Source organism: Ciconia boyciana, chromosome 1 (assembly GCF_034638445.1).
Source record: "Ciconia boyciana chromosome 1, ASM3463844v1, whole genome shotgun sequence".
NCBI classification, from domain to species: Eukaryota; Metazoa; Chordata; class Aves; order Ciconiiformes; family Ciconiidae; genus Ciconia; species Ciconia boyciana.
This window is the reverse complement of record NC_132934.1, coordinates 122,563,132-122,580,281: the sequence shown is the minus strand read 5'-3', so window position 1 is coordinate 122,580,281 and position 17,150 is coordinate 122,563,132.

The window sequence follows — 17,150 nt, the reverse complement described above, 5'->3', positions numbered from 1 at the left end:
CACCAGGAATCTATGGGATTGCAGCCCAACACCTTTTAGGAAGCCTCCTCGAGGTAGTCTCCAGCTGCTCTGGCAGCTTCTCCTCTCGCCCCTGACCATGTGCCAGCACGTGGCCTTTTGCACAAGCAGTTGCCACTCATCTGTGTCTGGAGAAGGAGCTCCCCCATCCCTGCACCCTGCTGTGATTGCCACAGTGCAGGGTTTCCACCAGGCAGGCCACACGTCCTGCTGCTGGAGGCTGCAGTCCAAGGTTTCCTGGTGGCTGAGAGCCCAGCTTCATACTGCAGCCGCCAAACCTTGCCAAGCCATGTCCCCGGTGCCACTAATGGCTTACCTACCAGTTGCAACTGCTTAGGAGGTACATACAAAAGCAAACTTGTATGTCTCCTACGAGATGTCTTGCCCCAAGGTGCTCCCTTGGATGGGTCAGAGCCCCTGGCTGCAACCTAGCATCTCCTGCTGATTGACTGCAGGCATCCATCCTGCCCCACCGCATGAGAGGCCGTTCCCCATCATGTTTTTATCAGACGTGCCAGAGGCTCTGTGGGTGAACAGAAATGAGACAAAACTGGGGACCACACCAGCCGTGAGTCACGCTGGGGATATTCAAAGCATTTGAGCTCCCCTCACTTACATATCCTGTGGGGGGGGCATGTTCAGGTCTTCACAAAGCATTTGCCCCACAGTAAGTAAGGCAGGGGAATAAACTATGGGCACCCTGCCTTATCAGCCTCAGCCTTTTCATTAAGGATGAAATAGCTAAATGTCGTTTTCTAAGAAGCAGCTGATTTCAGCAAAAATTTACTGGAAGCCTGGCCCAGAAATGAGAAGTCACTTTCAAAGGTGTTGCAAAGTGAATGGGTTGTCCGCAAATTAAGACCATTTATAGTTGTAATATCCACTACTAGTTCTTAAGATACTTGAATGGCATTTCAAGGCTAGAGCTTAGGATTTTGTTAGGATGTAGAACACTCCTCCTCTGTTTGCCTTTTTATTTAAATAATCACTGAATGAGATATTAAGGTCTTGTCTACACTGGAAAAAAATGCAGTAAAATGTTTTATATCAGAAAACCAAAGCTGGCAGCTTAAGGCAGACACTATTATGTGACACTAGAGTCTTTTATTGATTTCACTTATGCCTCTTGAGAATAGCTCACATTTAAAGTTAAAACTAAAAGGTCATTTTTATACTGGAATAGGGGTATTTACATGGGGAAGAGATCATGGTGTAACTGCACGTGGTGTAACATATACAGTTATAGGTAACTGCTAACACTTTGATAAGTAGACAAGGTCTTTGAGATTGCTTGAGGGAGTAATTCCAGACCTAAATCTTGGCCCAAAGATAGGCTTGAGGCTTATTCGTACACATCAGGGTTCAGGCCCTCAACTGGGCTAAGCTGATGTCACTCTATTGATTTCTGAAAAGCTAAACTAATATACAGCAGATGAGAATCTGCTCCAGATTTCCCAGCTGCCCTATCAAAAATCTTCTCAGAGCATTGACTGAGGAAAGAAAAAAGGTCTCAGCCTGATTTCAAAGAACGTAATAGACCTTTAATTTAATTGACTTAATTTTATTGGCAACTATTGTATGATGAAATGAAAACAGATGATCTGGATGAACAAGAAAAGGTTAGATGGGAGTAACCCATTAGCAAATATCAGGGCATCATCCTATTGTCCTCATTTAATAAAGGAACAGGTCAGTAAGTATAATCATAAACATTTTTACATTTTAGTGAAGATTTATTTGACATCACTACTAGCAGAGAGGTGGCTTCTTGGAAAAGAAAATGATGAAATAGTCTAGCAGATGGAAAGCTAGCTCCTTTATCTGGTGCAAAATGGCACAGCTCTACAGATTGACCCGTTTAATTTCACCTTTTATAGAAGCCGAGCTATTACTTTGGACTGCTGTGGGATATTTGATTTTTTTTTAACTTTTCTTTGACAATTTTTCTTTACTTACAGCTTCTCTTGCCTGTCTTTAATGTCCTAAGCAATCTCTGCATAGATGTAACTTGATATACAGTATACCTGAGAGACAAGGACTCGGAGATGGAGTTGAGTTTCTTCTCAGGGTTCAATCATGGGTAAAGCTTCAGGTCCAATGTTTATGAACATTTTGCATCCAAATGCATCAGTGCTCGGGACAGCACAGGACACAGCTCAGCTTGCCGATCAGCACGGCCATCCCTTGGCCCGCTAGCGAGCATGGCTGCTGCCAGCATCTCCATAGGCATGTCATCAAACTGCATTGTTGGGGCCACCATCCCTTCCTCCACCCCAGGTCTTCCACCTTCCTCCCAGCCCTGGGCATTGCCTCTGGGTGCTGCCAACCTCTGCCGATTCGGCATTGGGCTTGCTGGCTCCTGAGAGCCAATAGGGCCTGCCTGGACACGCTGCCAGGGCTGGGCCATGAAGGTGGGCGATGTGGCTGGGCACGGGGCTCTGTGGAGTGGGCCAACAAAGCAGGTTACCTGCAGCCCCCCAGGCCCAGGAGAGCAGGGAAGGGGTGGGCTGCTTTGGAAACCTGCCCATCACACGTGAAACCTTGTCTCAAGAAGCAGCTTCTCCCCATGCCTGCTCCATGTGTGATGTACCAAATGGTCCTGTCTCGCATGCCGTGCAACCAAGCTTTGAGCTGTCTGGGGCTTGCTGGAAGTCCATCCGAACAGGATTTAAGAGTAACACTAAAATCTCATCCAAGGACAAGAGTACCCTGAGGGACAGAACAAATATCATACAGTGCGAAAGAGAGAAAATTCAGATCAGATGCAGGGAAACCAGACATGATTCCTCACTTAATTCTTTGCTCATGTAACTCACTAGTGGTGGGTGCCATTTGCGCAGGAGAAAAATAAGTTTTAACAAAAGGCTGTCCAGACCAACTTTGAAAAAAATCTTTTCTGAATCACTACCTGCAAATAAATAATTAAAAAAATATATATGAACTAAAAGCTTAGAGTTTTCTTCATTTTAGCTGGACTTGGTTAGAACTAAATACTCCAGGAGTGCAGCTTTTTTTGTGTTTACGTGTGCTGGGGTTTGATTTGGCCCTGTAGGTGCAAGGCCTGCAGACTCAGCCTTCTTGCAAAGATGGGACCAGCTGCCCCGACCTGGAGCTCCCCGCTGGGGAACACCCGCCTCAATCTCCATCGCTGGCAGCTGCCCGAGGGCTGCCCTGCTCCCCTCACTTGTAGAGACACTTCCAAATCCTGTGTGAGCACCTTGGGCACTCAGGAAATCTCCACCACCTTATACTACCACCGCCTGCACCGGTCGCCTCATTCCCACCCTAGGGGACATGCGTACTGCTGCAGACCTCGTGTGTGCATCGCTTCGTCCATGTTTCCAAGGGATGGGTCGGTCCTGCCTCAAAAACCCTGGGTTGGGCTTTGCCGTGCTCTGGACCAGCTCCATCGTTTCATGCCAGTTTCTGTCCCCGTGTGCCTACCCCAGCTCTTCGCTGAAGATTTCTGGCTCTGTGGCAGAGGCAGCGGGAAGAGCTGCTTGTCCTGCGGCCAGGATGATGGATGCTACTGTTGTTTCAGCGGGGGTCCTTGTCCCTGTCAGAGCACCCCTATGGGTGTACCACAAGGAGTGCTTAGGTTGTGGTGGTTTCTGCTCTGATTTTCTTCTCTCCCCTCTCCCCAGCTCCACTCAACTGCTCAAACCTGGCTCTGTGCTTTCAAGACACCGTCCCCAGCCAAATCTGAGGGGCAAAAAGGCACAGCTGCTAGTGATAACGCCAAGTATTACCAACACGGCAGTCCAGTGACACCGTACGAGCTGGGCTGGACCACCATGGAGCTGATCACACAGCAGCAAGTTATTTTTACAGTGCTCCTGCCCTGTACGCTCCCCTTGGGTTTAACGAGCGGAGCCCTTGCGGGCTTCACTGTGCGCTTGCTCATGGAGAGCTCTCTCAAAAATCAGCATTCATCCTCTGGTGCCGTGACCAGGAGCAGGGAGAGGATGCCAGGGGCTCTGCTTTTGGAGAGAGACGCTGGTGGTTCCCCTCGTCCTAGAGCAGAGGCAGGTTACAGGCATGTCCTCTCCTCCTGGAGGGGTGCGAGACTCCTGAGGGCAGGGTTATGCTGTGCTAGGGTGGCCCCTCGAATATCACGTTCCCGCAGGGTGAAGCCCTAGCCACTGCAGAGTATGCCTGCTGCTGCAAGACTAGGTGCCAGAGCTAGCAGGTGCACACCGGTATTTCCCCATGGAATAGCTGCCTTTCCGATGGAAAGTTGAAAACTAACCATTTTCACCTGAAAATCCAAACACTTTCTCCAAAGAAAACCCCAAATCCAACCCCTTCCTACCCCATTTCAAATATTTTAGTTTTCAGGTCTGCTCTTTAAAAAAAAAAAAAAAAAGAGGTGAAAAAAATCAAGGTTTGCCCGGGAAACCAATTCTTAGTGAAATTTTTCGGTTTGTTCTGCAGCAGAACGTCTTGCAGCTGACCTCCCTGCTTGAATCCCCGCAGTAGCTGGAGCCTGTGACGCAGGGTCAGGCTTGCTTTGCCTGGCTCCCAGGGCTCTCGCCATCCCACTGTGCACCACAAACTCTGTCTGGCACAGGGTGGGCTCCACAGAGGAGGGCTGTTCCCTGCACTGCACCCTGTTACGGAGGAAAAGCAGCTTGTATCTTAATACGTTTCGCCTGGCAGGCATTTCAAAGGCTTCTCCTCTGAATCAGGGCTGCAGGCACTGCCTACATTTCCTTTTTGCAGAAATTGGCAGGTTGAGCTATGCAAAATTCCCTAATCTTGTTTATCTGCTGCCTCCTTCCCAAGAGGCACAAGGCTCCGGAGGCCTCTCCGAGCTTTCCTCTATGCCGTTACTGGAGTTATATTTGCCTCTTTGAAGGCCAAACACAGGCAGGGTGAGAGGAAGGCAGCCTGGGGCCCTCGGCATGCCAGAATTTGGGATTTCAGTGTGCAGGAAGGCGGGCAAGTGCAATGGCACTATGCCCCTTTAGCCTTTCCTGGAATAATAAACTCCACAGCAAATGACTTGTGTCCAGAGCAGCTGTTGGGCATGTAAAAATAATCCATTGCCCGGGTCTACAAGCAGCAAAATGATGACCTTAAGGGAGGAGCAGTGCAGTGGGTCACACTCCCCCTTGCCTTTTCCCTACCGCCCTGCGGTCCTGGTGGGGCAGGAGGAGGGTGGGTTGAGGATGCAGGCAGGGGAGCCCGGGTTACCTGTCTTCTGGGCCAAAATCTTGATCTCAATGCCCCAAGCTGCTCGAGGCAGGGATGCTGCTCTGCGCAGCTGAACTTTGTAGCCCCAAGGGTAAGGAGAAAATAAATCAGCTCTGTCCTTAACCTTTGCACAGGGAAATTCACTTCTGCGCTTGCCAGGGAGGAGCGCTGGTCTGGTCCTCCGGGTTTCTGCTCGAGGCCAGGCGTGCTGGCTGGGCTAGCGCTGAGGTGCCCATGGGGGACAGAGGATGAACTGGGGGGCTGACCCCCAGGGGCCGAGGTAGGGTGGTGGCAGTGGGTCAGGTTGCAAAGGTACGAAGTGAGGCGCTGCCGGGGTGGAGGAAGAGGAAGAGCTCAGGCAAGGGCAGCGTGAGGAGGAGGAGAGAAGAAAGGTCTCACTTTTGGGGAATGGCCCAAGCCCTGTGCCACCCGGAGCGATGCTCACCTCCTCAGCAGATCGCCGAACCTCCATGCGGCTGTTGTGGGCAAAGGCATCTGAAAGCCCTTGGGGTGCTCGTGTCTCACCCCTCTCCCCTCCTGGCCTACAGACGGTCTGTGCCGGCATCTCTTACTCCACGGGGTCCGCGGCAGGGGTCCGGGTGGTGAACTTCGAGGTCCAAATCCTGCTGATGAGTGGTGTGAGGGCTGGCACAGGGCTGCAGGGCGCTCCCGAAACAGGGCTGGTGGCATGCACACACGGACACGGTGCTCAGCGAGCGTTAGTGCCAAAATCTTGACTTTGCAACCTTAGTGCTGTTTTAGCAAAGTTTGTGTGTGGGTATTGACCGAGCCGGGATCCTGTCTGGATATGATTCACCTTCCTTCCCCCTCAAGAGAGGCACATTTGGGAACCTATCACCAGGCTGGCAGCAGCTCTGTGAAACACTGACTGTCTTCTTGTGGGGCTAAGCAGGGAGGCTACCTCAAGTACATTTCTAAAATCAGCCTCTTTCTGTTATTTACGACATTATTTTGCGTAACGAGCGTTGCTCGTGAGCCTGTTCTCTAGGATGGCATACTGAAGGACCATATGTCATGGTTGGGACTGCCAACACATCAACATTGCAATCGTTTGCAGACTGTTTTATATTTCTTTGATTTGGGAATCTGTGTAATTAGCTCCCCAGAACAGCCGGGTAGAGGAAATGCAGTCTGTTATTTAGGCAGAATTAACATCCTTGTTCTCTGTTTTGTGATCCTTAGTTTCCTAGTGCTGCTGCCAGAGCAGTGGAGAGATCAGTGCCGAGACATTCATTCCTTGAACCTGCCTTCATTGCAAAACTATTTCTGTTCCTTTGCTAGGCTATCCCGAGGACCCATGGACCGGTACAAGATGTGCTGATGTTGTAATTAGTAAATACCCACTGCAAATGGCAGCAAAAGATTTGTAGCCACCATTGGAGGTTTCAGCAAGACAAAAAGCACCGAAGCACTTATGCTCACCACCAGCACAACAGGCTGCTGCTGTTCACTGTGTTTTTCTCCAGCCTCCCAGCAGGGTCCAGCTAGCATTTCCTACCCTTTGTGCTGCAGACCTGGTAAATAAATCTTTACTGACCTGTTGTGGCAGAAGTCATGTATGAATGTGCCGGTGGGGAAAGAGTTATGTTATTTTAGTCGGTTAACAAGCCCGTATGGGCTTCTTCGCTGTCAGCATTTGGCCTCCTACCAGGCATATGATCGTTCTGTTACGCTTTCCATTCCTATTCCGGTGGTTTATGCAGGTTGGTTTTTAGCACTGCCTATATACAGCCAAAAAGCAGGAGGAGAGCACCCGTGTCAAATGGCCTCCCACTCGCCTGTAGGTGGGAGCTTCATGCTTGTGCTTTGGAGGCAGGACAGGGCTCTGTCCCCTGGTAGAAAGGGCAGGCGGGTGCCTGCAGGTGGGTGGTTAGGCGTTAGGGCAGTGCTCCCCCAACCGTAGCACAAGCACTGACCCTACCGGAGGGCATAATTTGAAATCTGTGATGCACGTGCAGGCAAAAGGAGAGCTTGTTTTGTGCCGTTGCAAGTAGCATGTTTCCCAAACACATTACCAGCAAGACGGTGTGTCTAGTGCTTGGTTGGCCTCGATGTCTAAGACCGTATGAGCTTGGCCAGAGCTGTTACTGGTGTTTGGACACCTCTCTCGTCCTCTTTCTTCCTCACCCCTGCAGAGGCACGTGCACACATAGATTCTCTGTTGCTTGGTAAATGGTGAGTTTATACTGGTCTCTCAAATAGGATAAATTCTCTTCTCTGCCTGGCCAGGGCAACTCTTATGGGAATAAAATCATCTTTGATGTCATTGCCCCTCCGTAAATTTAATAAAAATTGGCCAATAAGTTCAAAAGTTATTAAAGTCAGGGGGAAGGGATCAGAGTTCTTTGTTTCCATAGGAGAACAGGCAGGAAGGGGGTGTGTGTGTGTGTTATAGAGTAAAAATGGACATGACTATTTGTAATCTTAGCATGCTATAATTTATCTCCCTTTCCATTTTCTTCTCTTCCTGCACTATGTGTAATACAAATATTTTAACTGATCATTATTTCTTCCCATTTACCCTTCCTGCTCCCTTGACCATCTCCATAGACAGTGCAGACAGCCTCCTCAGGTTGTTTCGAATGTCTTCCTCTTCTCAGCTGCTCCTTCTCCCCCGGAGACCTGTCCTCGCTGTGCCGGGAGGGACGTGCTCGGCTCCTCGGCTACAAACATGGCAGAGTTCGAGCAGGGGTAGTTCACCAGGCACTAACTCATGCCCCTGGCTCATGCCGCACGAGCCGTGCTCTTCCAGTGACCCTCTTGTCCCTCTGAAAGGCGCTGCGGACCCGCTGGCTGGTTTGACGTAGCTTTGGAGATGTAGCCAAAGTTAGGTCTGTTGGATGTGCTGGAACATGTCCCCCCCTGGGAACAGCCTGACTCGGTTGCAGTAGCTGGCCTCTTGGCATTTCAGCCAGGGGGATGCTATTTTGACGATGCTTCTGCAGATTTAATGTCATTTTTGCCTTGCTCCCACTGATGTTGTGGCCATAGCTCTGGACATCAGCTGGCCACAGCCTCTCCTTTTGCTCATCTTCTTTCTGCTGCATTTTGCCTCACTGTCCTCAGCCCGGGGTTGTGGGCTTTGCTTTCTCTGGGGAAGGGCTCAACAAACTGCTTCTGCCTTTGGTTACGCCTAGCTCTCTTCCTCTCCCTGGTGTTGCCTACTTTGGTTCATAATCTTGAGGTGTTTCAAACTTCAAGGTACTTTTTTGTCATTTAGTCCTGTTTCCAGAGGTGTTTTGGGGAGCTTGAGGCAGTCATCCCTGCTGCTTAGTATTATTCTCTCCCTCGGTCACCATCCCAGTTTCAGTCCATTTCTTTTCCATTTGGCTGCCACTTGACCATACAAAATTTTGGGGTAGCTGTAGTGGTATAACCAGGCACGAATTTGACTCCTAAAAAGGCTTCAGATAGAACTGGACTCCGGCTTCGTTGGGAACTTGGTTGATCAGCGTAACAGAAACAGGAATTATTTGCTCTGACCCAGAAGACGGCATTGCATTTGTAAATTGGGTGAAAGGCAAGAAGGGCTCGTGATGCACTAATTTGTTTGATCAGAATGTGCTTGGAAGGTAATGAGGTTTTGGTAAGATTTTTGTGAATGAGACTGCCGTTAGTACCTACTTACAGGTCACAGTGACCCTGAAGGTTTCTGATAAGGCATTTGCAAAGTCATTGTGATTCTGTGAACATACATGTAAATTAATTGATGCTTTCCCAATGATAAAAGGCCAACTCCAACATGGTGCAAAATATTTGCAAATGAATGCAGCAAATAGATATTTGGGGTCCTAAAAGGGCATGCTTGAGAGATTGTTTCTGGGGCTTTTCCCAGGGGGATACTCTTGGTCTGCCAAGCAAAGGAGGCTGTGAGCACAGACCAGATAACAACTTGCTAGTAAGGTTTGTTTTGTAAAAAGGCCCCTTTGAGTTAGTGGTTAAAATGCTCTCTCTTCCTTTGACTTCTGCTAGAGTAAGCCTGTGACTTTCTGTAATAATTTTTATCTGTGTTTCGGGAATTTAACCTAGAAAGCATAACTGGACTGCATTAATTAAGCTTTATCTAATCTCCAGCTAAACACCGACGGTCAACAAACAGAGCTTTCTCAGGATGGGTATGCCTTGCGTTTACACGATCCACAGCATAGTTTCACCTCCTGGGCAAAAAGGCGTTCCCCAGTCATTTTGTGGTGGACTTTCTGGGAGGAATGAATCCCCTCCTTACAGCTTATTTGTGTCAACCATAAAATATCTCTAAGCCTCTTCTTCCGGGAAATGTGGGTGCCAGAAGAGGCCTGTTTGGATGGCACAGCATCCTCCAAGCATCCACAGGGTCTGACACCTGAAGTAAAGTGCTCATTTTGTAAGATCTAGTCTTATTTTGCATTTTTACATTTCCCTCCTTGCTGCATCTCCTTGCCCAACCTAGTGCCTTTTTGAGGAGGGTATGGATTTCCATCATGTCCAAGCTGGAAAATATTACTAAACCCATGTCTTCCACAGCGTTGTTTGCACAGAGTTGTGGGTACATCCCTAGGACTGATCAAGACTGGAGTTAGTTTGCTGTGTCGCTGGCAACATAGGCCAGATGGGCATTTTGAAATGGAATTGAATGAAAGACTAGAAATGATGGAGTGACAAAATATATATATAGTGTACATACAGTGGGTGCCTGTGCATGTGTTTTCAAGGGATATCAAGCTGCTACCACAATTGTTTTCATTAAAATTAAACCCACTAGGACATTCTGTTTTCACAATAGGATTCTTAGGGTTTTTTCCTCTCTGAGGCAATCTCACTGTTGTTCACATCTGAACATGAATATCCCGTTCCAGCCTGATTTAAATTCAGAGGGGGAGTCGTGAAAGATGTGGTTAACTCAGGTCTTCTCACTGACTCTGAGTTTCAGTGAGGCAAAGGCATCTGGTCTTCCCCTGGCTCTAGAGCTAGAGCTGAGCAGCCCCGCTCCAGGAAGAGGGACAGAGGGACAAATAAAAGGAAATGTGTGACAGTAAGGCCCATGGGTGCTAAAAGAGCTATGAGGGAACCTGAAACCATACATGAAAAATTCCTCCAGGCTCAGCAGAAGGTGCATCACCTCCTTTCAATGTGTTTTCACCCTTGAAACCTTCCATGGGAAGAAATGCAGAAGGAAAACCTTTTCACTTGTACATGACAGGATGCCAGCAAGTGGCAGCAGCTCCCTGCCTGACAAAGAGACCGTCCATATCTCACATCAGCTGCCTGCTCTGTTGTTTATCGGAAAATAGAAGGACAAAAAAAATGTACAAATCACAAGCTCTTCTGACACTGCTGGAATAGCTTAACCCAGGACTGACTTGAGGGGCTGCAAGAGGTGAGCTGGAAGCTGGGGAAAGAGTCTTTCTCCAATCCTCTTGTGGAGGGGTCCAAGGAGGAAGGGAGAAATGTGGGGTTTAGGAAATACGGAATTCCGTTTTTGCAGGAGGAGCTCCCTGGTTGCTATTCTGGTTTCTGTGTCTTCAATCATCAAATGCAGCTTTTGTCTTTTGATAGGGCAAGGAGGAAAGTATTGTACAATAGCTGTTCTGACAGCCCGGCACACCCCACTTCAGCGGTTTAAAGCTTTCTTTGTGCTGAATTTGTTCTTATAGTGCTAATGACCAGGTTGCCATAAATAGGCACTAAATAGGTCTGGACATGGTAAAGGAAAGTGAAGGTCAACGTTAGCTCTCATGTTGTACTTTAGATCCCTGTATCAAAGAACTTCATAAAGAAGGGGAAGGTGCATTTTCAACTTGGGCTTCCTTTTAGATACAGAGGGGGAAACTGAGGCATGAAAAAGTGGTGTGACTGCGAGTCACACAGCAAGTTGCTTGTCGGAGCAGGCTGGGGACAAGAATGGCCATGGCCTCTGCCTAATGTCCTGCAGCGTCGCTGCCAAACAGCCAGTCATCACCGTATAGGGCCAAATTAATTCCCCATTGAAACCAAAGGTAGAACTGCTGTTGACTTCAGCAGAGACAGGACTTCATCTGCAGCCCAGCTTGAGCAGCCTAAGCTTTGAGCCAAGTGTCCCATCTAAATGTCCAGTAGGGGGAAGGCAGATGTATTTGGGATGCTGGGGTGCAGGTGCTATGCTGGCCACAGCAGCTGCAACAGGAAGGGATGAAAAAGAATGTGAAAGGTGCTTGTGTGTGAAAGCAGGGGCTAGATTTGGTGGCCCATACGGAGCTGATAGCTAGGAGGCTTGAAACAGGCTTCCTAGAGAGGTGGTCGATGCCCCATGCCTGTCAGGGTTTAAGAGGCATTTGGACAATGCCCTTAATAACACCTCAAGGGAGGTGATTCTGCCCCTCTACTCCGCTCTGGTGAGACCCCACCTGCAGTACCGTGTCCAGCTCTGGGGTCCTCAGCACAGGAAAGACATGGACCTGTTGGAGCGGGTCCAGAGGAGGCCCACAAAAATGATCCGAGGGCTGGAACACTTCTCCTGTGAGGACAGGCTGAGAGAGTTGGGGTTGTTCAGCCCGGAGAAGAGAAGGCTCCAGGGAGACCTTACTGTGGCCTTTCAGTCCTTAAAGGGGGCTTATAAGAAAGATGGGGACAGACTTTTTAGCAGGGCCTGTAGTGATAGGACAAGGGGTAATGGTTTTAAACTAAAAGAGGGTAGATTCAGACTAGCTATAAGGAAGAAATTTTTTATTATGAGGGTGGTGAAACACTGGAACAGGTTGCCCCAGGAGGTGGTAGATGCCCCATCCCTGGAAACATTCAGGGTCAGGCTGGACGGGGCTCTGAGCAACCTGGTCTAGCTGAAGATGTCCCTGCTCATTGCAGGGCAGTTGGACTAGATGGCCTTTAAAGGTCCCTTCCAACCCAAACCATTCTATGATTCTATGATTCTATGATTCTATGCTTGAACTTTTGGTCAGCCCTGAAGTGATCAAGCAGTTTGACTAGATGATTGTTGTAGGTCCCTTTCAACTGAAATCTTCTCTTCTCTTCTCTTCTCTTCTCTTCTCTTCTCTTCTCTTCTCTTCTCTTCTCTTCTGTTCGTTTTAGGGTCCCACCACCTGACAATGTGTCTCTTTGATGACTTGGTCACTGAGCCTGGCACTCTGCCAGGGCATCACCATTTGCATGGGTGCCAAATGAGTGAGAAACATGCCCTTGTGAGATGTTTGAGTGTCCTTCCTCTCTGCCTCTCTAACAGATGCAAATGACTGTGTTGCACCTTGTGTGGGGAAGAAAGCCATGGGGCATTTTTAAGGATGGGGAGTGCAAATGGTTTAGGGTCTACATTTCCTTTTCCTGCCCTAAGCCAGGCTTTGAGTGTTACAGCATGAGCACTGAACCACTCCTTGGATGTACCAGACCTTGTCACCAGCCACATGAACCGTGTTATGTCCCCAAAAGCAGGGTAATTTAGGATTTGCTTTCCTTTTTAACCTGCTGCAGCAGCAAGACCACCAGGTCCACAAGCATCCAAACTGGTAGGCATTTTAATAAATGGGGACAAGCCAGAGCCTAGCTTGGATGCAATCCCTTAGTAAGACTCTGGTGGTGCAAAACTAGAAAATTAGGCAGGGCAAAGTCCCTCTCAGGTTGGAAACGCACTCCTCTGGGTACCGATGCTTGGATGGGCGGGAGAGCAAGGCATGGTGTGGCACCACCAGGGGACACCAGCTCAGCTCCCAGTGGCAGTCACTGGGAGGGGGCCTGGATATCTCGTGTGAAATCAAGCACAGCTCCTGCTTAGAAGGTTGGTTTTCACTTCAAGACTGTGCGAGACCATTCTGGGTTGGCAATGCTGGCCCGCACCCCGCAGCCACGCTTTGGGGTCCACTTTGCCCACCATTCCCCAGGGGTTTGTGGGGCTGGGCAGAAACCAGCCTCACTGCTGTTGCAAAGGGGTTAACAGATGGGCAAGGGACACGGACCTGTCTCATGGAGAGCTGGTGCCTGCAAGGGTGCAGCTCGCTGCTTCATAACACAGTGACACATGGCAATTTGTACCAGGTGTGGAGGACACAGACGTGACTGGTTATATCTGAGGGAGCATTACCAGATGTTGCTGGTATCTGCCAGCCCCTGTGGGTTGTTTAGCTTGCAGCAGCTCAGGAAATACCCCAAAAAGAAGAAAGAGAGGGAGAAGTTGTCCTGCAAGGGAGGCTGTCAGCTGTGGTTGTCCTAAGAGGAAATTTCTGGGCAGCTCTCGGCACCCACTTCAGTTCATGTAGGTCTGGTGTTTATGAAACACCCTGTACCGGCTGGCCAGACCCAGAGCGACCTGTTCCTCTTCTCCTTCTAAGAAATGATCCCTCCCTTTTGACTCCTTTATTTTTCCCTACCACCTGTGCTTGCTCAGAGCTTCCCTGACAGGAATCAGCTGCTGTCGGGGGCTTGGGTGGCATCTGCCCGCAGCCCTGCGGGAAGCTGAGCCTGAGCAGGCATTTTCCAGAACAAGGCAGCCAGCGCCGGGTACAGAAACCCGGTTTCCAAGTGGGGCAGGCTGGGTTGGAGCCCAGGGTATGACCTTTTCTGTGTGGCACACTCCCATGTAATGTGACCTGATGTCATTCTGCAGCCACGCGGTGTTGCGACAGGGCTTGCTGGCCTTTGCATCGTGCAGGCGGGACATTGCATTCCTCCCCCTAACCCAGGGACCGCTGGTAAACCACACAGGATGCCAACCAAATTTTGCTATTCTTCATTTTCTGTTGCTTAGGATGAAAGTATTTGACCTTAAATTACTCTTCGTTTTGAAAAGGGAGCTTGTTTCTTAGGAAAGATGGATTTGATTCTTAGGTTTTGGAATAAATCTGGTATGAATCCGCCCATTGTTTGATGCTGCCCGTCCTTCCCACCCAAACAGGGAAACTACTGTAGTGGCTGGCATTAGACGTCTGTCGTTCAGGTAGGGAGTCTGAACCATGCTCTGTGCTCTCCCACTGTGTTTCAGGCAGCGATCCAGGAGCAGGGACACTTCTGGTCGCAGTGCAATGCAGGCGGTGTACCCAGTGTAAATTAAGTTTACCGCACACCGGTAAACAGCTCTGTTCTTTAACACATCAGCTCAAGCGGGAGACAATCCAGTGTGAAATGCTTGCATTGAGATGAAATCACTTCTTTTCGACTGTCTCACTTCATCCTAATCCTAATCATCCTGGCTTGAACCTGTGCTAGTCTGTAGAGAGGGTGAAATGCAAAGAGGTAGAAAATCAGCTCTGAATCTGCCACTGCAAAAATCAACTCCATGGCTTCTCATCTTCAGCAGACTTCTTGCTACCGATGCCAAATGTAACATATCTTCCTCCTAATTCCCCTACCTGCACTGCAGACAGTAACACAACAGGTTTCTTTTGCTTTGGGCATTAGAGAAACAAGATGGAAATGGCAGAGATCTTTGACAGAAATGTAAAGATGGGAATAGCCAGAAAAGGGACAGAGTAAGTCAAAATTCAAAACTGCCTTCCAGAGAATTGCACTCAAGAATTTAGTATTTATAGTTGCTCCAGTCAAAGATAAGTTTGTGGCCTCAATAAAAAAAAAAAGGGGCCAGCTGAATAAAATCACATGACTTTTGGAATCTGGACAGTCAAATGATAGTATTCAGTCTTAGTATTTGGGTTTAAAAGAAATCAATGAATAAAATGCTCATTTTACTTAGATGGCCAATTTCTACTATTTACATGTCTTACTTTCCAAAGTCAGCGCAACTATCGGGAAAAGAATTCTATCTTTTTATTTTTGCTTCACATTGTGTAAATTCTATCTGCAGGTTTTTAGTTATTGGTGCTAATGATGGATCTGTAAGCAACCTGGCTTGACTCCGGGAACGCAGGTGGGGTTTGCCACAGTAGCACTTTAGAAGACCTTCCTTTTGACCTCCTGATGCAATTAGCCATGGTCTCACTGAGAGACTTATTGTGCACAGAGCATCCCCTCTGAGTACAGCTGCAATGAACAAGCAGAAATTTCTGAGACAGCACAAACTTGTAAACCCTTCCACGAGATTATCAAATGACAGCAGGTTGAAAGGATGTAATGAGAAGCCTGGGTTCACTGACTAAGCATCCCTAAAGGGCCTGATGCTTAATCCTTTCATAGATGGTGCCCTCTCACCCCGCTCTGAAGGAGGAGACAAATGCGCTCTACAGAAATGACATAATTGAGAGTAAGGTTGATCTACTGATAAATGTGAGTAATATGGAGTTTGCCTTCTTACTGACCTGCCGAGAGCAGGCCAGTCTATCAGTCAGGCTGCTCTACATAGTCCTTGATTTGCCCCTGCCTCCTTGTCCCCGCTCCTCTCTTTTGGGAGGCCAGCGAGGGCTCATACTCGGCACATGGCAGTAAAGGCTCACAGTCTCAAGGCAGTTGAGGCTGATAATCTCAAGTGTTGCTTTGGGTCCCATGCCAGCTCTGCACTCCCCTATTCTTACACACGCTGAGAAGTCTTAGGAGATACCTCCACTTCCATATAGCTGCAATACTGAAGTCTTAACTCTAAAACAAAGTTGGAGTAAGGAGTTAGAAGATAAGTTTGTTGTAAATCACTGCACAAACTACTGTCCACTTGGGTGCAACAACTAATTCCTGCTGCTACAGAGAGTACTAGGTACAGCCCAGGCTGAAAGGGGTGCAGGGTAGCCAGCCACAGGAAGACTAAAGCCATCATTAGCCATCTCTGCAAATCCTTCCCTAGGAGAAATCATGGTAATGAGAATTAAGTTCCTGTGCACATGCAAGCCCATTTCCCTTACGGCTAGCAGCTCTGGCTATCACAACTCCGTAGCAGGACATGCACACGAGTGTATTAAGGTACTACAAGCCCTGAAGGCTTGCCATCTAGACAGCACATGCACAGCTAGCAGGGAAGAGGGGACAGTTTGAATACCAAAGTCCTGCACAAGTTTGTACAATCCATGCTAACAAGCTTGTGATAGCGTTTCACTGATATATTTATCCAGGCTAGGTCTTATGACACCAACTCATGTGTATGTATCTACATACCATCACACCTCCGGACTGCACCTACAGGCATCACCCCGGCATCACCCCGGTTTCTCCCTGGAATCTCCCTGGCATCACCTCTGCATCACCCCTGCATCACCCTGGCATCCCAGGGACTGCAGCTGACTGCATTATCTCCCTGACTGCTGGGGATCTCCTGAGAGCTGAACAACTGGCACCTGGTTCGGGGAACTGCGAATTCCTCGTGCTAATGTCCTCTTCTGCCTCCCCTCTGCCCTGCCTCACCCCTGCCTCTGCCCTCTGTGCTCTTGCTCTTCAGCAAGGGGCTACATAGCAGAGGAGGCATCATACAGATTTGTCTGGCGGGTTTGTAATGAGAGGGGTGTCACGACCCTGCACATTCATCAGGCGCTTGTTTTCGGCCTGGTCCCATCTGTGATGTTTTTATTATTTCTTTTCCTCCCTCTGCTCGGCTCAGGCTGCTTCGGGAGAAGTGGCACGTAGGCACATACGTCCTTGCGCACACTATACTTGTATAAACTCCATCAGGAAGTCATCTGGCCAAACTTTCCAGAGCTCTGCTTTTAACTCTTCCCTAGGCAGGCTGTATTGGCAGCCTGGGGATTTTCAGGGAGCATGGACATGTGCATTCATCCTCCTGTTCTGTTTATTGATTCCCACCACTCTCCTTCCTACAAGACCCGAGCATGCAGCTGTGCAGCTTTTGCACCCATCCTACTCCGAGTTCCCATCAGAAAGAAGTCCTCTTCAGCTGCACACATGCACACATGCGCCCACAGGCACAGGCAGGGCTTTGCAGTAAAATGCTGCCTTGGCTTTCCTGCAGGATGAGGTAGCAAAAGCCAGCCACCAAAAAGTGCCGCAGCAGGGACTGCCCTGGGGGGCAGGAGGAAGGAGCTCAAGGCTGTTGGCGGGGGCAATTCTCCCTTGCGGTT